Below are 22,357 nucleotides of genomic sequence, written 5' to 3'. Positions count from 1 at the left end.
GTTCTTAAACAATGTTACCAAATAACCATACAAATCTCAAATGTTGCAAAGGTGAGCAGTCTTCATCATGTACTTTCACTTCATTGAAGTTGAAGCTACTCCTTTTGGATTTTTTCCACTTCAGTGTGAAGTAGACTGTTAGGGTTTCATTAGTGGTTTCGTTATGTGGCTTTTTAAAAAAAAAAATGGTTTTGACTTCTTCCACAGTTCACAGTTCTCAGATGAGACCTTTTTTTGGAAATTCTGTAGTCCAGGGATGTTTTGAATAACCAAATGTTCTTTCGTAGATGAAATCTCTCAATGCAACTGTAATAAATAAGTGTTTACATCCTTAGCTATGTTGCCAGTATATCCTGGAACCAAAGTAAGATGGTTTTCCTGTTTCCACAATCCACTTAATTGTTGTTTTAAACTGAATATTTCCATCCTTTATAATTTCTGTTTTAGATCATAGTTCTGACCACCACATTTTTATGACTGCTCAAAGCCAGTTTAAACCAACTATTACATATTCTTCAAATTTGCTTTTAAGTAGTGACTTTAATAGAGGCAACAAGTCTACAGGACTGCCAAGTGAAATATATTTTTTTTCTTCCTATAAACTATTGGTGAGCACAGGGAGGTAATCTACCACAATTCCAAGATCTTCTATCTCACCAAATAAGCTACAAGTTCACTTATATTTCTCTTTCTCCCAAAAGTTAAAGGTACATTCAGTCTCAAATTCCTACTGAACAAAATGTGGACCATTGTTTCATGATTCTGAGAAACCTCAGGAAAAAACCCAGTATATTTTGATGATGGACTTTGTGTTTGTGAAAAACCAGAACCATTGGAGTTAAGCAAATATATTTGACTATCGTGGTGTAATTTTTCAGGCAGGTGGCCTGCATAAGCCAGTTAATTTTCTTTATTTGCCATGTCACAACCACCACTTTTAGGGGACTGTTTTTGTCTGTAACAAGGATTTGGGAAGGGATGATGAACTTTCTTCCTGTGATGGGTCATCTTATGTAGTTTATCTGGGCTTTTCGCAGCTTGTCCAGCTGTTCTATTTATGTAAGCAGCCAACTGTTTTAGAGATTCTCAACCTCCTTCATGTTCTTATTAGTGAAATTAGAGATCCTTTTTCTAGGAATATCAATGGGATGATCCTCGATTTTATTACAAAAGTTCCATTTTTTTAACATTGTGGGTTTCAGATGCCAGAATCTCTTAAATATTGGTGATTCATGGTACCATGGTGCCTCAGCCCAAGCTTCCTAAATAATGTATTTTTAATGTAACAGCTGGATTGGAACAATAGAACCAATATGTGATCAGAAAATTAAATTTTTCTTTACAGCTAATTTTTTATTTTTTGGTGGCTGGCCAGTACAGGGATTGAACCCTGGACTTTGTTGTTACGAGCACCATTCTCTAACCAACTGAGCTAACTGGCCAGCCCTAAAGCTACATTTTTAAAAGGTTTTCTCTTTTAGATTAGTTGTGACTTCTGTTGCATATAGGCCCACATACATTTTCTGTAAGAATGCATCTACTGTGAAAGTCGTTTGAAAATTTTATTTACAGAATTTTTTTTCCAGGAATACATTCTTCTGTAAAGTTAGGTATGTTTACTGCAGTTTTAAAAAATATCTGGTATTGATTTGAGTTGAGTGCATTTGAAGCTCCTAATTTACCTAGAGAGAGTTATAGCCTGAATTGCTTTAGTTTCTACATTGAATTCAAAGTTGTTCTTTAGTTCTTAGTATCATAGAATTTAAGGATTTTGAAAGTAGTTTAGAAATTTTCTGGACTACTACTTATGGGATGCAGTCATTGTTTTTATTACACTGTTTAAAAGTACTACTTCAGAAGTGGAATGCTATGGGGCCGGCCCGTGGCTCACTCGGTAGAGTGCGGTGCTGATAACACCAAGGCCACGGGTTCGGATCCTATATAGGGATGGCCGGTTTGCTCACTGGCTGAGCGTGGTGCTGACAGAAGTGGAATGCTGAAAGGGGGAATTGAGCTCTTATATAACCATGTAGCTCTTTTTAAAATAAAAATGGTATTATTAGTATGGAAGCTTGGATAAGAAAAAAATCTCACATTTCTGTCACCCTATATTTGCTGCTTTATGCATATGCAAAGCATAATCAATACTGTGCATAAAGTTTTTGTTTTCTGCCTTTTTCCACACCAGGCATATGTTTTCTTATTTTGACAGACATCCTACTTATTAAAATGGCCATAAACTATTTCATTAATTATATACATATTAATTTACTTAACTGTTCTCTTAACCTTTAGAGGACTTCCATTTCCTTCTTAATAACTTTTTTATTGGTTATACAGCTAAAGAATTCAAACAAGTAACTAATAGTAATAGTTTTGGCCCAGTATACACTTAAAAAATATTTCAGTGTACGGGCTGGCCAGTTAGTTGGTTAGAGTGTGGTGCTGATGACAGCAAGGCCCAGGGTTCGATCCCTATACTGGCCAGCCCCTCAAAATACATTTAAAAAAAAAATATATATATATATATACTTATGGCTCTGGAATAATGAAAAGATAAAGAGTCTGAAACTTGGAGTATGAATCTTGACTCGGCAAATCTATGTGGTCATGGGCAAATCCCATAATCTCCTTGAGTTCTTGTTTTCTCTTCTGTAAATTGGGGAAAATACTGTGTCTCCCCCTTTTTCAAAGGATCGTGATAATGATTAAGTGGGATAATGAAAGAGAAAATACTTTCTAAACCTTAAAGTACTATGAAGTTTCTAAGGCAGGAAATGCACTCAACTTATTTGACGTAGTAAACACGGTACAAGAAGCATTTGTTTCCGTTTATCAAAATTCCTGGTGAAAACAGTTTGAGAATTAAAATATGGTGGGTTTTTTTTTTGTGTTGTTCTGATATTTCATTTTCATTATTTTTACCGGTTTCCAGTATAGTTTCAGGTTATCACAGGTATCAGTTTTGAGTTTGGTCAGCATCTTGAGTTTCCCAGGAATCATATTCTTAATTCATATTAATACTTAGATTTAAAAAGGATTCCTTATATTAGAAGACTAGATAAAAGAAGGAAATGTGTAGAGGTTTTTGTTTCTTGTGTTTTTGTTTTTTGCCATTTTTTGTGCTCAGAGACTTGAATTCAAAGGGCCTTTTATGTTTACGTTATATTGGAACCTGCAGATCCAATGTCTTTACCTTTCATATTTAACAGCTTATTTTATTGAGAAAATGTAGGTATTTCACATTTTTTGAGTTTGCCTAAGAGTAAATTCTTTGGATAGAATTAAGGCACAAAGATGTTCTTTGAGGAACTCACAGATAAGCCATCTATAATGTGTTTTAACGGTGTTAAATCTTGAATGCCAGGTCAAGTGAATTGTTTTACTTCAAGGAGCAAAACAGAAATAAATATTTGGCCATCATAAATTACAGTTCATAAGCACTTTTAAAATAACAAACCATTTTCTTCAGTTAACTATTAAATATTTATCAAACAGAGAGTCTGGGTACAGAAAGGAAGTCTCCCCATGCCTTTAGTGAAATCAGAGGCTTCAAGCTTTGGTCTGGTGTGGTGTGAAAATTAGTGTCAGTGATAAGGATGATTGTGAGAAGCTTCCAATTGGCTAAATAGCCTTCAGAAACATACTGCTGGTTACTGTTTCTGATTTTTCTCAGAGTATTTAGAGAGAAAAGTCACGATTCTTTAGTCTTCCAGGATAATATTTATGAAATACTTTAACTGCTATTCAACTGAAAGCCAAACTGAATGGAAAAGAACAACTGGTAATGGTAAACTGAGGATGCTCAAGGGAGAAGCAGTGGAATCTTGAGAAAGAGTAAGAGAAGTAGAGAAGAGAAGGGAAACACTGGTCATTGTTTTGATACCACGGATTAAGCTAACAGTGCCTGACGCTTAGTAGGCACACAATAATTATTTATTTAGTGATCAATAGTTCCGATGTAATTCAATAGCGGTATGTGCTAGCTGTTGAGATATAAAAGAAGCCTGAGATGTGGTCTCTGCCGCTTAGAGTCTCCAGTCAAACAGTTAAAGAATTTAAGGTGCTTTCTAAATGGAGGTAGGAGATCAGAGCCTTGAAAGTTAGTGAGGCATAGAAGAATGGGAAGTAGGATTTGGGCAGACTTGAAGTGAAAGGGAAGGACATCTGTAGTTGAGGGAAATGGCATGAACAGAGTCTTGGTCAGCAGTTAGGAAATGATGTATGGTGTGTTTGGGGTAGAAGACCCACTTAGTTGAAATGGAAAGCAGTGAATGTGTAGTGCATGTGACAGTTTTGGAGATCCTTTGGATATCTAGCTGTATAATTTGTACTTTTATCCAGTACCAAGTGGAGGTTTTTGGAAACCTGAGACCTACTGACACGTTTGGTCATTAAAGGAAGATGAAGATTGTGTTGGATGGATTGGAGACTATATGCTAGGTCATTGAAGGTTTTCCAAGATGTCGAAGCACATCCAGTCTATAGGGAAATTAAAAGGAAAGGACAATAATATCAAGAAAGCTATCATAAAGGAAGAAATATAGGATTTTGAATATCCTGATGGAAGAAAAGAGTTAAAGTGACTCCAAGGTTTTGAGACTGGAAAATGATGCTGTCATTGATGGGGTAAGAAAGGTGTAGGATCTAATTTTATACTTTATTTTGAGATAGTGGGCAGATAAATTCAGTTTAGGATATGTTGGATTTGAAATGAATGTAATGTTGATCGACTTAAACAAATGGAGATACCTGAAGATGTTTGGAAATAGGGAGATGGAAGTCAGATGAGCAGAAAGAGTTGGAAAAACAAATCTGATAATATCAACATAATGGAGAGAGTGAAGAGAAAGGCAGAGATTTTTAGTAGTCCATGCAGTGTCTGATTATTTGAGGAGGATGAGGAAGCTACAGAAAAGAAGAAGAAGCTGCTGAGAAAAAAGGAGAACCAAGGAAGCACAACCTTTAAGCTTTCTGGAATAGGTTCCCACTGAGCTTTGTTTTTATGTATTGGGGACTGATGAGGAATTCTTACCTGTGTTTCTTTGTAAGTCTGAAATTAGTCCTTAAAGGACTTTGGTTTGGATAGTTATATTTAAGTCTGTACTTTTGCTTATTTTCTATATTCACAAACTTTATAATTAAAAAATAAAAAAAAAATATTTATATCACTGTCTCCCTTGGTTACTCATGTTGCTTTGGGGATTCTGGGTGGTAGTTATTCTGAAATCATTAATTTGAATCCACATTTTTCAATAAAAGATCTTTATGTGCTCATCAGGAATTAACCATAGCACGATAAACTTAGTGTTACTACATTTAATTGATAAATTTTAAGCAGAAGAAAATAAACTGTTTTAGTTAGCTGATCTCTGTCTCATTGTTGTGGATTGATGTGTAATTTCTTAGGCTTTTTGAAATAATGAAAATAGCTGTGGATGGTGAATTTGTGATCCTAAGGAGTCTGGCTTACAAGTTGGGAACTGCTTCATTCAGTATTTACCAATTGGGAGCTGGTGGTTTGGCAAACTGTTACATATGGAATGTAGAACAAAGTGTACTTGGGATACTTTTTCCATAGTTTCTAAAGAGAAATCTGCTTTCTTGTTTATGTATTCTGGCTTTAATCATTCAGTAGATGTTTATTGTGCACTGATAGTGTGTCCTGGACTAAGCACTGAGGAATTAGAAATAAGACACAATCTTTGCCCTCAAGAAATTTACAGCCCTAGTTCAGGAGACAGAAGATAAGTAAATAGCAATCAGTAATAAGCACAGAGCCTATGGGAGCTGGACAAGGATCACTTAGGGGGATGGGTGGGAGATGATTGGGAGGAATGAGGCGATTCAGAGGCTTCCTGGAGAAGGGGATACCTCTAAACTGAATATAGAAGGACGAATGGGCCATATGAAGTCTAGCAGTGGGATAAAGAGTATTCCAGCAGGGAATCAGCACATACAGAGATTCAGGACAGTGAAAAATGACTTGCTCATTATTATGAGAGCAAGGGTTTGGAGGGGAGAAATGGACAAGTAATCAGAGGCCACAGGAAGGGCCTTATAAGCTAAGGAGCTTGGAGTTCACTTAGATGACAGTGGGCAGCTATTAAAGCTGTATACTGGAGAATGATACAGCCAATTTGTGTTTTAGAAGGACCCTTCTGAAGCCTTTTTGGAGGGTGGATTGGGTTTTATGTTTGGAGTGAGTAATTCAAATCCAAGATTGATGTGTGAATTAGAATTTTTACTTGGGACTATTTATTTATTTACTTATTTATTAATTATTATTATTATTATTATTATTTTGTTGTTGTTGGTGGTGGTGGTGGCTGGCTGGTATGGGGATCCAAACCCTTGACCTTTGTGTTGTGACACTGTGCTCTAATCAACTGAGCTAACTGCCAGCCTTTTTAGGACTTTTAAATAGATTGTGTATACTTTTCCTAAGGATGACTTTTCAGTTTACCTTTTTATCTTCAATTTTCCAAACTTATAAATATCTTTAGATATTTTGTTTCTAGCTACAAGAAAACTTATAGCTGGGTAAATTTCCATGGTTGTTATCCAACCTGCATTTAACGTTCACTTGGTCTTTAAATGTTTTAATAAGCGAATATAGTTTTTTAAAAAATTTTATTGAATCATAATTGATTATACATATTCTTGGGGTTCAACATTGACATATGTTGATCAAATCGATATCACTAATATATATATATATATATATAGTTACAAATTATACTTATTCTTTATGGCCCTTGTCTAATCTCTCCCCCTCCCCCCCCAATTATCCTAGATTTCTTCTCTCTTTCTGAAAGAGTAATGGTTACTCTGTTGATTTGTTGAATATATGATCTGTCCAATGCTGAGAAATGTGTTCAGCTCCCCCAGTACTATTGTAGAGCAGATGCTTCTTCTGTCACTCTGGAATGAGCTTTGTAGAGAGAGACATCCTCTTCTTTGGTCTCTGCTGGTGATTCTCCTTGTGTCAGTGTCCTCTAGTGGCTGGTGGAGCATCTGCATGGTGGTCGTGGCATCTAGCTTCTTTCATGGCAGCTGTGGTTATTTTGGTGGCTGTGGTGGGCCACCCACATGGGGGTGATGTTTTTGGCATGCTCCTTACCTAGTTGGTGGTGGTGATGGCAGTGTGCCAACGTTCCTGGTTGTGGGAGGGGGTCGAGCCCCAGTTCCATGCCTCAGGACCTGGGTGGGCCCTGTGGAGCTGGCAGTGTGCCTGGTTGTGGGAGGGGGGTGTGGTTCCTGGCTCCATACCTCAGGACCCCGGGCAGGTCCTGTGGCACTGGTGGTATGCCTGGGTGTGGGTGTGGGGGGTCTGGTCCCCAGCTCCATTCCTGAGTATGCTGGGCGGGCCCTGTGGTGCTGGTGGTTGCCTGGTTGTGGGAGGGGGGTGTGGTTCCCGGATCCATACCTGAGTACCCTGGGCAGGCCCTGTGGTGCTGGCAGTGTGCCTGGTTGTGGGTGGGGGGGTCTGGTCCCTGACTCCATGCTTCAAGACCCCAGGTGGGCCCCATGGTCCTGGTGGTGTGCCTGGTTGCTGGGGTGGGGGGTGCAGTTACCAGATCCATGCCTTAGGACCCTGGGCAGGCCCCGTGGTGCTGGCAGTGTGCCTGGTTGTGGGCTGGGGGGTCTGGTCCTTGGTTCCATAACTCAGGACCCGGGCAGGCCCTGTGGTGCTGCTGGTGTGCCCGGTTGTGGACAGGGCAAATATAGTTCTGATTTAAGTTTCAGCCTTTGTTTATAGTTTGTCCATGGTTAGTAGCAGGTGCATGGTAGATAGTTTATAAGTGAGTAAAATTGAGGCATATTGTCTTGACATTCAAATAATGGAATTTAATAGTGAAAGTACCTGCTCAGCAAAAATTAGGACATCTTTTGTCATAGTGCTAAAGAGATGTATAGATATATAGATATAATAGATAAACTGTGTTTCTATATCTCCTTGTTAGTTCAGCTAGGACGTTGAAATTTTAGGTTAATTTGGCTGCCTTTGAAATGAAAAGGGAAATTATCTAGTTGTGTTCAGGGTGTAATGCCTAGATAAACTATTAGATATGAAACCAGAAAGAAGTTGGGATGTTTTTCAGTCCAATCCTTCATTGGAAATCAAAAGTTTGAGAAATGTATTTGGAGGGGATCCTTTTTATGACAGATGGATTCTTGAACCATCTTTTGCTCTTTGAATTGAAATAGTTGAAAATACTCAAAATTAGAATAAGAGATAATTCCATTGAGTGTTTCAGGTTGCTTTTCCTTTCTGGCTGTCACAAAAAAGATTAACAATTCATATTTTGTTTTTTTTCTTTCAATTCCTTTCTCTGTGCTTTAAATAGTTAATAGCATTGTGTGATTAAAAAAATTTTTTGGCCCTTAATCTTTTTTGTTATTGGAAGCACTTTTTCTCACATCTGAGCATGTGTAATATTAGTAGTCTGCATAGAGACCTGGGTTATTACAACCAGAGGCACATTCCTAGCTGCAAGATGTGGTTTTGCATGTTCATTTATTCACTGTCCAGTTCAGACATCTTCAGAAATGAACAAATTCCATTAAACCATTAACCCTGATTTTGGTAAATAAACACTTATAATTAGTTCTGAAATATATATTAGTTGTGAAAAGAGATTGTTTGTGTTTTAGGAGCTGCTAGCTAAGTCTGATGCTTCTTAACCCTTAACTAAGAAAAATGGAGCTTGCTGACAATAGGTGGTTTTACAGGCCTTTGAAACCCCACAGCATGTTCAGCAATGTAAACAATGGCAGCTGTCTTTTTCTGGCTTCTCTGTTGTTCAGAGTGTAATGAAACTGCTTCTCGCAAATGGCTTCACCTGCTGACTCATCTTCCAGCCCCTAAACAACCATAGTATCCAGCATTATTTAATGCTGGGATTGAGAATAAAAGGAACCAGAATCTTAAAATGTGAGGGTTGGAATGGATCACGGAAACCCTCTAACTCAACCTCCTCTCAAATGACCTCAGCTATCAAAAAACTATTACTATGGCAGATGCCATAGTTGATAAGTTATAAGAATCAGTGATACTGCTATTGAGGGTGCCATTAGAATCTTCTGAGTGAGTGAGAACTTTTTTCTTTTTTTTTTTTTGTCGTTTTTTCGTGACCGGAACTCAGCCAGTGAGTGCACCAGTCATTCTTATATAGGATCCGAACCCGGGGCGGGAGCGTTGCCGCGTTCCCAGCGCAGCACTCTACCAAGTGCGCCACGGGCTTGGCCCAGAACTTTTTTCTGTCTAGGAATTCTTGAGATGTGGTACTTTTTAGCTTCCCTTCAAAAATAACACCTTATTCTGAAAGTGGCTGAAAGGGACTGATGCAGGGACAGCACACATTTAATTCTTGCTGTATACTTTAGGAGGACTGTGCAAAGAAAGAGTGGCCATTGAAAAATTTCCAATCTAATTAGAAAGTAGATTTGAGTAAGGAGTGGGGAACATTGGAACATTTAGGAATCAACTTATTAACACGTGTATAAGCTGATTCACCAGATATTTACATTGTGAAGTAGCTTATCTAAATTTATGTTTTTTGGTGCAAAAAATAAAAGTCATTTGCAGAAATTAAAATTTCTGATAAAATTTAATTCTGTAGATTTGGATGGGGTCCAGAAATCTGCATTTTAACAAACACTGCAGGAAACTGATACAGTGAGATCATTGATTTAAATTAGTAGTTCTCAGATTTTTTTTTTTAATGTCAAGATTCCTTTATGCTATTAAATTATTGAGGACCTCAAAGAGTTTTTGTTATGTGGGATATATTTGTTGATATTTACAGTATTAGAAATTAAAACAAATTTTAAAATATTCATTCAATAAAAAAAAACAGTAATAAGTCCATTATATGTTAACATGAATAGCCTTTTTACAAATGAAAAATAACTATTTCCAAAAACATGTGAGAAGAGTGGCATTGTTTTACATTTTTGCAAATCTTTTTAATGTGTGCTTAATAGGAGATAACTAGATTCATGTATCTGCTTTTGCATTCATTTGCTATACATTGTTTTGTTTAAAGAAAATCTGGTCTCACACAGATATGTAGTTGGGAGGGGGAGGAGTATTTTACTGTCTTTCTCAGATAATTGTGAATATTCTTTATTTCTGCATCAAAACTTTGACAAGTGGTAATTTCTTAAAACTTAGTTGCAACTTGGAGCCTAAAACCATATCCACTAGCTTTTCATGCACTTAAATCCATTGGTCTGTCTTACACTTTGAATGGATCTTTTACCCATGCATTATTTTCTAACACCATGCATCTGTCATTTGGAAGGTAATGGTTCACTAAGTTATGTAAGTTTTCCAAATGATGACATATTTTGTGATACAGTATTATAAAATCACATTAGTTAATATCACTGTGATTTCATAGGAAAAGTCTTTTGGGAAGCTCTGTAGGTCATAGGAATAGATACCGGCTCACTGTGACTTATGAAGGCTACAAGGATAAATGAAATTGCATTAGGAACTAGTCTGTGGGTAGGAGGGAATTCACTTTTATAAAGAGTCTTCATGTTGAAGGCCCTGAAAAGGGAGCATTTTATTTTCCTGGTTCCTTTTCCTAGTGTTAGCAAGTTTGACTAATTCCATCTAAGGGGTACAGAACCAGAAATAGTAGGTCTTTCCAAATAAATTTGTTACCCTAAATTTCTGTGATAGAATGCATAGTGTACTTTTGTGCTTGCCTTTTTCATGGTGCTTGGTTCCTTGTCGGTTATAGATTTGGGCATCTTTAGACCCTCTTCTGAGCCTTTAAGTCCCTCCTTTCTCTAATCTAAAGATGGACCTCAGAAATGTTCAATTAGAGTTCTGGATCAGTTTTATATCATGGAATTGCTTTGAATTTTTCCCCAGGCTCTGCTACTGTCTTTTGTTTGAACTTGTCTGTTTTACTAAATCAGTATCTAGGGTAAGACAGACAGAAATTAATCTCTTTTCCCAGGTGTAGTGGGTGAGACAGCTTGACCTAGGTACTTGTGCCCCAGGTGATGTAACAGAAGTTGGACTATTGTTATATGAAATCTTGGTAGTATTCTAAGGGATTGTTTCACCATATATTCAAGGATTACTTTAAAATCAGTATTGTTTCTTATATCATCTGCTCTTACGGAATTGTACTTTGAAAGTTGGTGATCAAATAAAAACAATTTTTTTTCTGGTGGCTCACCCGTATGGGGAACTGAACCTTTGACCTTGGTGTTATAACACCACGCTCTAACCAAGGTGATGAATTAAAATTTTGATTGTCGTCATGTCCAGCATTTATAATATAAACATGCTAAAGGCCTAGTAATAGGACTTTGGGCAAATTATGGGCTGTACATATATGGAAATAATATATAACCATTAAAAATGTTGCAGAAACATTTATTGACATGAAGTCCACATTTATTGTGTGGAATCCAGTTGAAAGTGGCATGTATGATTAAATTTTATTTTAAAAATATATTAAAAAAGGGCTTGGTTATACAACAGGATGTTTATTTGGTTATCTGTGGTTGCTGGTCAGATTAAGTGATTCAGTTTTTTTCTGTAGTGAGTGATGTTTTGTTCATTTTAGCCACATGTCACTTTTATAATCAGTAAAATAATGCTACTTTTATTTTGAAAAATGAAACTAAGCTAAATTTGACTCCCTGCAAGTTCCTCATTTAGTAAAGACAGATTAAATTATGTTCATTTTTTTATGAGTAAAAAGGATTAAAAATAAATTTGTAGACTTTAAACAGGGAATCAAAGGCAGGGAGAGAGAGCTTTTTTGTCATTAACTATTAAACTTAACTAATTAAGCATTGTTCTCCAAACATTCTGATTAAATTAATTTTTGTTTTACCATAATATCAAAACTACTGCTGATCTTATATTCTCTTGAACTAGAGTTCTTCAAATTTGTTTTCATGACACCATGAGAAACAGTTTAAAGTACTTTAATATAGGCATCATTTAGAAAAAACCTTATTTTAATGACATGGCAGACTAGTACAACATTTTTTATAATGCCTGATCTATTGTTATTAGTAATGGAGATTCCTTTTTAAAGTCCTTTGCCAACTTGTCCTTGCTGTCCTGGCTTTCATCTGTGGCTGCAGCAGGGCTGAGTCAAAAATGGCTGCTGCTGCTGCATTAGGAGTGGGCATAGTATAGGACTTAGCTGCAGTGGTTCCTATGATGAGGCAGGAGGAGAAGCTTGGGGAGAGTGCCCCAGGTCAGAATTCTCTTATGGTTGTTGCCACAAAAATTGGGCTCTCTTGTGGAATGGTTCTGCAATGTAGATTTTGCTGTTGGGAGGTAATGCTATAGAGTATTGGGATTTATATCTTTAGCAGGGAACCACCCATTCTCTGCAGCAGTAAGAAATTTTAGTGTATGCTGTCATTCACCGAGCAGGATTGGCCGTTTTCAGAAAGCAGCAAGGCTTACCTGTCTGTGTCAGTTGATGACAGAGAAGTGTCCAGAATGACGATCATTTCTGGTCTGGTGGGTGAATTTACTGAAATACAAATCATCCTTCAGGGATGGAGTGGGTGGCATATACTGGAGGATTAGAAAAGTGCAGCTTGTGTGAGGAGTACTGTGCCACGTTAAAAGTAAGCCTACGTTGTTAAGGTGGGAGATGGAGAATTGAAGTTGCTGTATGTGTTCTTCAGGCCACTCTCCAGAGTGAATACACTCCCATTTGGAGAGGGCGTGATTGTGACTCAGTTCCTGTCCTTTCTGCTTATGACTAGAGATAGGCATGATGTAGGAATGCTAGGATCTGCTGCTTAGCAACCAGTAAGATACTCTATATCTGGATGGGCAGGTACCCACTACTTCATTTATTTCTCTTTCAGCGTGATGAAGAGAAAAGGCTTTTCTGCTTTAAAAAAAAAAAAAAAAAGCCCCGTTTCCCAGAAAAGCTATATGTGATCATTGTAGAAAACACAGGGAAAAAAATCACTCTCATAATTCCACAATTCCTTGATAACTGTTAATAACATTTTGACAAATTTCCTTGAAGGAATTTTCTGTTTATGTGTACATATTTATGTACACATGTGTTGGCATATTTCATGCATATATGTACACATATGTATTTGCATAGCTGCAAATCATACTGTAAATGCAGCTATTTTTTTCTGTTTTAACATATTATTGATATATTCACATTTCAATAAATGTTTTGAGGGCTTCTTTAATGGTTTAATATGTAATTACATGGCTATACCACAAGTTACTTAAAACACGTCCCTTATTGGTAGATTTTTTTTTTTTTTTTTTTTTTTTTGTCGTTTTTTCGTGACCGGCACTCAGCCAGTGAGTGCACCGGTCATTCCCATGCAGGATCCGAACCCGCGGCTGGAGCGTCGCTGCACTCCCAGCGCAGCACTCTACCGAGTGCGCCACGGGCTCGGCCCCCTTATTGGTAGATTTTTTAAGTTAACAATTTTTCTAATAAAAGGAATGCTGAAACTAAAGTCTTTGTGCATAATGTTTTTCAGTATTTCAGGTATTAGTAAAAATTTTGGGGTCAACAGGTGTGACCATTAGGATAATTGCTGTATATTGCCGGATATGTATTTTCACTTTACCAGCAGTGTATCCTACTGCCTGCTGTACCTTTACCAGCATTAAATATTGTAGTTTTCCCATTTTTGTTGATTTGATAGGTGGAAATTATACACAATTTTAATTTGCATTTCTTTTATTATGTAGTAAAGTTTAGTTGCTCCCTCCATGTTTACTAGCTTTATTTCTTGTTTTGAAAATTATCTGCTCATGTATTTTTTGATATCTTGGTTTAGGTTTAAAACTTAGCAAAATATATGTGTGTTATAAAGAATACAAATTATATAGATTGATACCTTCATAATATGTATTTTAAAATGTGTAAAACTCTCTTTACTTACACTCACATTATTAAATGTTATCACAGTTGACAGTTTGTTGTGTCTGTTCTTACAGGCCTTTTTGTATGCATTTACAAATTATGAGAGGGAGAGAGAGAATGAGAAAGAAAGAGGTTTTTAGAGGATGGACTATGGAGCTGAACTCTGTGCTTTGTGTCCTAACTGCTGGAAATGAGAAGTGTGAGATCTTGGTGGATTTTGAAGCCCATAGACCATAGATAGTCCCAGCATTCTTCATTTAGTGCTGTGTACCTTGGGAAAGAGATTTAACCTTTTTGTGCCCCAGTGTCCTCATTTGTAGAAATGGGGTAATTAGAGACTTTAGTGCATTGAGTTGTTGTAAGGATTAAATGAGTTAATACATTTAAAGTGCTTAAAATAGTGTGGGGCACTTAGTGTTATATAGTAATATAGCTATAGTAATAGCTATTACTATTATTGTATTACATATTGTTTAAAAAGGATATAAATAGTGTTATACTGCATGTGCTTAGTAACTGCTTGTTCTCGTATCATATAAATCTTTGCCGTGTTTACACATGTAGACTATTCTTTAGTCTTGTGCCATCATTTATTTCTTTTCCTATTGATGGATATATATGTAGCTTTTTTAGACTTTTTTTTTTTTTTTTTTTGTGACTGGTAAGGGGATGGCAACCCTTGGCTTGGTGTCACCCATACCACGCTCAGCCAGTGAACACACCGGCCATCCCTATATAGGATCTGAACCCGTGGCGGGAGCGCCACTGCATTCCCAGCACCGCACTCTCCCGAGTGCGCCACGGGGTCGGCCCTTTAGAGATATTTTTGATATTAAAATCTGTAGTGTATGTTCTTGTACATATGTCTTTGTATATATGTGTATTTTAGTAGGATAGAGTTCTATAAATAGAACCGCTAAATTGAAAGGTGTATAAATAAAAAAAAAATACAACAACTTTGATAGTCACTTTTTAAACACTGACAACTTTTGTTCTCTGATCCTTTTTTGGGGTAGCGGTTGCACCTTATTTTATAACTATTATCTTGAATCTTCACAGAGATACTAATTGGAAATCTTAACCATTTTCTGTTCCATGCACCATTTCTCCCCTTGAGGGTTGGTTCTGCTTTTTATCTTCATTCCTTACTTTCTTAATGTCTGGTGATTAGTGGTTTTCATTCATATTTATGAAAGAAGGATGAGGCGTTGGAATAATCTTTTAAACAAAAGTATTAATAAAAGTAGAAGTAATTCTGTTAAGATAATTTATGTTCAGTTTGCATTACAGTCAGTTTTTTGTTTGCATATAATTTTGTGGAGTTTCTCATGCAGGATATTTCCCAAATACATTTTATTTATGATTTTGGATCAATATTGTCTCCTCAAAAATAGGTATTATGAAGTGGAAATCCTAAAAATAACTCTTTCTCTAGGGAGGTTAGTATCTTTAAAAGAGTTGAGGTTTGCCTTTGCATAACTTTATTGCGTTGGTAGTAGTACGACTTGATGGACTTGTGTGAGATGAAAAGCTCCTTGTGACTGTTAATTTTTCTCATTCTGTTCCTTGGACCACCTCTCTCCTCCAGGGTTGGATCTGTTGTTTTGTTTTGTTTTCGTCATGGTTCTTTACTATATAAATGTAAACTAGAAAGTGTACTGTAACATCTTGCATCTTAATCAGTAAGTAAGCATAATCTTAATCTTTTATTCCCCTCTTGGTAGGAAACTTCTCATTTAAATAAAAGTCTTTTTCTCACTTCTTTTCTTGGTACATAGAAGTATTATGTACACATACAGAAAGAAAATAGAAATGGGAATGTATGGGCCGGCCCGTGGCTCACTTGGTAGAGTGCGGTGCTGATAACACCAAGGCCCCGGGTTCGGATCCCATATACGGCTGGCCGGTTAGCTCACTGGCTGAGTGTGGTGCTGACAACACCAAGTCAAGGGTTAAGATCCCCTTACCGGTCATCTTTAAAAAATAATAATAATAAATAAAAAATAATAAAATAAAATAAATTATAAAAAAAAAAAAAAAAAAAGAAATGGGAATGTATTTTTCACTTTTTTTTTTGGCGGCTGGCCGGTTTGGGGATCTCAACCGTTGACGTTAGTGTTACCAGGCTGTGCTCTAACCAGCTGAGCTAACTGGCCAGCCCGGGAATGTTCTTTTTAAACACTCTATTTTGTAGCTTGCTTGTTTAATTTGTTGTGTTGTAGATGCTTATTTTAGACAACACAGAAAGAAAAGCAATTTGGTGAGTGGCTTAAGAGCCCCAGTGTCTGGAACTGGACCATTAGAGTTGGATCTCAGCTCTTCACTTATATAGTGTGACCTTGGGCAGACTATTTTGCCTCTGCACCTCAGGTTTTTATTTTGAAAAATGGGAAGAATAATTGTTCCTAGGATTGTTTGAAGGTTAGCATTAACATGTAAAGTGCTTGAACAGTTGGCTTGATAATTGTAAGCTGTATTGATTGAAGATTATAGCTAATCTTCATTTAAAAAATATGTATAGTATAGTAGGGTATTAGTTACCCATTTATTAAATCATTCTCAAATTGATGGGTAACTTTTAGAGCACCTTATTTTTCCCTTGGATGCTTGTAAAGTGATGGTTGGTTTTTATTTAAATAACTGCTAACGACTCTTTTTTTGCTCTTATTCCTTATCTGAAGAGCTTAATTGAAGCTTCAAAGCTTTCATAAAACAGGGAAGTAATTAACCACATTTCAGTCCTTATCTTGGAAATGTGCTTTTTCTCAGATCTTATTTTGTGCAGTTTATGGAATATAGCCTCATTTTCAAATGGTAGTCTTCATTGCTGAAAACTGCTTACTTTTATTTTTATCTTTTTATAAACTGCTGCATAAATTACTCTGCATGTGCTATTGGGACCTTGCATTTTAGTGAAAGGAACATTTTATTGTTCCTACGCTGCTCTTTTTTTAGTTTATTGCCATTTTTGCAATTGAAAAATCAGATAAACATTTGTCATTGTGTTGTTTATCCACAAATGTCTAGAGGACATTATATTTTCCTGAGAAGGACAAATTATGACATACTCTTGTTGAGAGAAGACAGCATCAAACTAACAGAAGAGTGTTTTTAAGAATGTGAGAACTATTTGTTAGTTTTTTTAGTCATTGAGCAATGAGAAATAACATTTTCATTAGACTTGAGTGACCCAAGGAAGTATTTTCTACTTTTTTTTTTTCCAAATTGAAAAAAATGGTCCCTTAATTAGGATAATTTTAGTGATTAGTAAGGCTAGGATAGTAGTAGTCAATCTCGACTGTTCATTGGAATCAGTTTTGCAGTTTAAAAAATTATCTAGATCTGAATCAGATTTTGGAGATAGAGTTTTAGCTAGGCAACTAGAGTTAAGACCCTGGCCTAGAAAATTAGAATGGTCAATTGTGAGTTAATTTAGGTCTTGCATATTATATACATGTTATTAAATTGGTGTTTGCTTAGTTATGGACAATACCTTTTCTGAGAGCTTTGAGTACCATCATGATGCTTATTGTTAGATTTGGAGTCTATTCCAAATAGACTCTTAACTATTCCAGTTTAAATTTTTGACTTCTAATGATCCAGAAGTGAATTGATTCCTTTACTTCTCAGTTGATATGTCCTTTGAGTTTCTTTTCTAGATTAATAGTGGAATAGGGTTTGGCAAATGAGAAGAGAAAGATGTTGTTTCCTTTTGAAATAGATTGGTTTGGGTTATCTGTTTTGTTTCTTTTTTCCCCATTATGAAGTGAACTTTTTTTTTTTTTTTTTTTTTTTAAGATGACCAGTAACGGGATCTTAACCCTTGACTTGGTGTTGTCAGCACCACGTTCTCCCAAGTGAGCTAACTGGCCATCCCTATGTAGGGATCCAAACCTGTGGCCTTGGTGTTATCAGCACTACACTCTCCCAAGTGAGCCACTGGCTGGCCCTGAAGTGAACTTTTTTAATTCAGCCAAGTTTATTGTGTTCAGGGCTTTGTGCAAATGAGTAAGACATAGTCCTGGCTCCTAAAGCGTTTGTCATTATTAAGGATTGTTAAAAATACTGTAAGCCCGCCTCATATTTTAAAAAAATTATGTGTGCTACAGAAGTGAACTTATCAACATGTTCTTTAGTGTGTGATGGAGAAATTTTAAAAATTTTAATCTGAATTCTTCCACTAATTAGCATGTTACCATTTCCTAAGTCATTGTGGCGTTCAGAGGTGTAAGGGATTCTAGCTTCTGTCCTTCGAGCATGCTCTCTGTTGGCCACATATACCTCATGGTCCAAGAGGGTTGCTTCTGCAATCTTCTTTTGTATTTCAATTATCAGGAAAGAGGAGGGGAAGGACAAAGAGATGCCTCCTCCTTTAAAGAGCACTTACCAGAAGATTCATTTATTACTTTCACTTTTATCAAGGAAAAAAGGTAGAAGCAGAAATTGGGGGACAACTAGCAGCTCTAGCACGTTGGGTTTTTATGAAGATGTACCCAGCAGAATGATGGGCTCATAGTAGGTGCTTAAGTCAGTGGTAATTTATGTTTTAAAATTAAGTTCTTTGAGTACTTACTGTTCACCTAGTTCTTTGTTCCACTCTATTATTCACTTTGGAGCTTTGGAAGAGAGGGTGGGTATATTAGTCCGTTTTGTGTTGCTATAACAGAAATACCTGAGACTGGGTAATTTATAAAGAAAAGAGGTTTATTTGGCTTTCGATTCTGGGACAACTGAATCTGGCACAGGCCTCAGGCAGCTTCTACTCATGGTGGAAAATGGCAGGCAGCCAGCAGGTACAAGCAGATCACATGGTGAGAGGAAGCAAGAGAGAGAGAGAGAGAGAGAGAGAGGAGGTGCCAAGGTCCTATAAACAACCACCTCTCGCAAGAACTAATAGAGCGAGATCTCACTCAGGACCCCCACCTCAGGGAGGGCATTAATCCATTCATGAGGGATCTGCCCCCATGACTCAGTCAGTTTCCAGTACTGCCACACTGAGGATTAAATTTCCACATGAGTTTTGGAGGGGACAACACATCCAAACTCCATCAGTGGGTGTCTTTGTTGAGTGTAAGTTAACAAAAAAAAAAAAAAAAAAAAAGGAAGAGAAGGTGACAAATATACCTGTTAAGACAAACAGCTTCTTTCTAAAGTAGCTTTAATCTTTTTGGGCAGACAGATATTTACATGAAACAGTTAAATGGCAATTCATTAAAATTAAAACAAAAGAAGTCTGTTACGTATTTGCTAGCTGTTGAAAAGGAAGATTGTGAATGAAGTAGGTTTTTTGAGATGTAGTCTGGTTTAAATGCTTCTTACTCCAGCCCACACACCCACATGTAAGAGAATTTTAAGCAGTATGATTGAGTCATAACCCAAATAACAGAATTATATTTTAATAGTATATTTTATTCAACTTTTTGGTATTCAGTAATTCACCAGTAAAGTCTTTGATGTGTCAAAGAATGTTGACATCTCTAGTGATGAACTTGAAAAATAGTTGAAATGAACATAGAATAAATCTTCTTCGCAAGAAGTTTTTCAGCTATTTGCTTCCCCTCCCTGGCCACTCTCCCCCCCAGTTCATTGTAAAATTGTTGTTTTACTTGTAATCTGTTTGATTTTTTTTTTTTTCTCTGTGACCGGCACTCAGTGCATCGGTCATTCCTATATAGGATCCGAACCCGCGGTGGGAGCGTCGCCGCGCTCCTAGCGCAGCACTCTACCGAGTGCGCCACGGGCTCGGCCCTCTGTTTGATTTTTTAAAAAGTAAATATTTTAAAAGTATTTTTATTACTTAACACGTCTTTAACAGATATGAATATTGAAATGAATTATAGAAATTAACATGATGGAAGATAAAAATATGTATAGGAAAATAAGAATTTTTATGTCGCTAACCGTTAATTTGTTTACCTTTTGTATTGTCAGGAAAGTTCTCATTTCATCTGGCATATTTCAGTGAAAGAAAATTCAGCTCTAGATTTGGTATGTTTTGTGATCAGATTTAAAAGCTTTCTTTCCCCAGGCAGTAGGGCCAGGATTTGGGACCTGGTGCTGAGAGAAAGTCATTGATTGCATCCTTGCTCTGGGACTATACCAGTAGTAGGTGTCACTCTGGGACAGCAGATAAAAAAGAAAGATAAAAGCGTTCTTATAGCTTCATATGTAAGAAATCAGATGTACAAATTTCCTACAAAGGAGGCTCTTTGAAAAACAAAATTTAGTATTTGCCATCTCAAGCTATGTGAATAATATGTCAAAATAATACCTATTTGTCAGTCTTTTCGTTTTAAAAAATCTTAGTATTTATTTCATTGAATTTGCTTTTACCCATAGCAAAGTAATAATAAGAGAACTTAAAATTATTCTTCCCATTCTATATATTTATAATTCATGACTTAATGAAAATCTTTTAAGTAACACTCCTACTTTAGTTTTCATTCACATAGTATTTTCAGGATGACAGAAGAGATTTCATTCTTAATTAGGCAAATTATTTCTCTCTCCTTAGTTCCATTTTCAGTGTTTATGTTCTAACCTTGCTTTTGGAATTCTCTCTCCATTGAAAATAGTAAATATTTCTGCTTGCAGTTTTAGTCACTTATATTTGTGGCCTAATTCAAATCTACTTTGACTGATGGGAATAAATAGTTTCTGACTAGTAGGAATAAATAATTACATGATAATATTATGGAAAGAAAAAGTAAATTGCTACAGAAGCATTTAAGTAAGGTTTGTAAGGAAAAACTTAAGATCTCTTACACAAGACAAAACTTTAGTACTTAGTTTAGGATATTTCTTGACCTTTCACTGATGCTTATCATTCCCTTTTAAATGTGAACTACTTTCATATTGTGGGTAAGATTCCGTAATCCTGTGAAAAACACTAAACTTTCCTGGCTTTCTCTGTACCCTGCCTTTTCTTTTCCCTTACCTGATCAGTCTGCTTCTAACGTCTGTTCTTCTCTATGGGATTATTTTACTTCTTTGTGCTCAGTCTCTTCCTCTGTAAAATTGATTAAGTAGACTAAATTAACCCCAGTGTTCTTTTTTGATCTTTGTATTTTATTAGCCTGTGATTAGGGCAGAAATAGTCCCTTATTCCTTTTTCTCTTTTTCTAAAAATAAGTAGTGACCCTTTTTGTTACTAAGGACTTTCTTTTAGACACGATAGGGAGATATGTGGTAGAAGGGGGTTGGTAACCAAACAAATCTAAGCAATAAAGAATTATTAGAAAAAAATTTAAATACAATTGATATTAGAGACAGTCTTGTAGAAGAATTCTTTTACCTTGATTATATTACTTATTTTAAGGATGAGCGTATTTTAAACATTTTTCTTTTCTTTTCTCTCTCAACAGTAATCCTACTAGGGAAAAAGTATGAATTAGTAGGCCATTCATGTGCCTCCAGAATCAGTGGCCACTCCAGATCAACATTGTCCAATAGGACTTTGTGTGATGACGAAAACATTCTGTAGCTACACTGTTCAATATGGCAACCACTAGCTACATGTAGCTGTTTAAATATAAATTTAAAGTAATTAAAATTAAATAAATTTAAAATTTAGTTCCTCCATCATACTTACCACAAGTATCATCACTAGACATAGCTAGTGGCTGCTGTATTGGACACCATAGCTCCATATTACTCATTCAGTTAGCAAATATTTTTCAAGCATTCAGTAATGTGTCTGATATTATATTAGGTGTCAGAGATGTTTGGAGTTGGCAGTATGGTGAGAGAGATGGACAATTAAAGAGATAATTGCAATATTGTGTGATAGTTACTGTATTAAGGAAAAGCAAAGGGTTCCATAAGAGCATAGGTGTTGGTTTGTACCTAATCCAAGCTGAGGTTATTTTGGGTGTGTTCTTATGTCAAAGGAAGCCTGGTATCAAAATATCCCTTTGAATTATACACACCTTGATTAATTCTTTGCTTCATTACAACATCACCAAGGAATATGGAACCACTTGACCATTATTATTTGTAAGTGTTGTGGTCAGCACTGGCATTTTTCTTTTTTCTAAGGTCACGTCCAGCCCTTAAATAACATTTTGTTTGTGTTATAGAGTACTGGCAAGAAGACTGCCTTGGTTCTGTGACTTAGTGATATAGATTGCAGAGATTCTTGGGGTCCAGTTTTCAGGCCTTTGAGACTTACGTATATATATGGATATTGAGTAGAAGAGTGACAGTTTTCTAGTGTCTTTAGGCCTGAGATGAGGGAATGCCTAGTCGGCTCTTAGAGTCCCTGGATGTTAAGATCTGTTCATACATAGTCCCTTTGGTTTGATCTGTTCAGAGTCTTCTCAGCCATGTGAATCTCCTTGACTTGGGGAAGGAGGGCTTTAGGGATTATCTTTTTTTTGCTTGGAATGAATTTGTGCATTTTTTCTTCTTACTTTGGTCCTCATTTTCCTTCATGTCAGTCTTGAGGGACT

At 36.3% G+C, this 22,357-nt stretch overlaps 1 protein-coding gene and 1 pseudogene across 8 annotated transcripts in view; one reads left to right on the top strand and one right to left on the bottom strand.

Moving 5' to 3' along the window:
- EIF4G3 (eukaryotic translation initiation factor 4 gamma 3) overlaps positions 1-22,357 on the top strand; it is a 311,414-nt gene that overhangs the window by 23,119 nt on the left and 265,938 nt on the right. The gene's annotated exons all lie outside the window — the stretch shown is intronic.
- On the bottom strand, positions 298-21,556 carry LOC134383214 (KATNB1-like protein 1; annotated as a pseudogene).

Source organism: Cynocephalus volans, chromosome 8, assembly GCF_027409185.1.
Source record: "Cynocephalus volans isolate mCynVol1 chromosome 8, mCynVol1.pri, whole genome shotgun sequence".
Classification (NCBI taxonomy): domain Eukaryota; kingdom Metazoa; phylum Chordata; class Mammalia; order Dermoptera; family Cynocephalidae; genus Cynocephalus; species Cynocephalus volans.
This window is presented reverse-complemented; position numbering and strand designations above follow the sequence as displayed.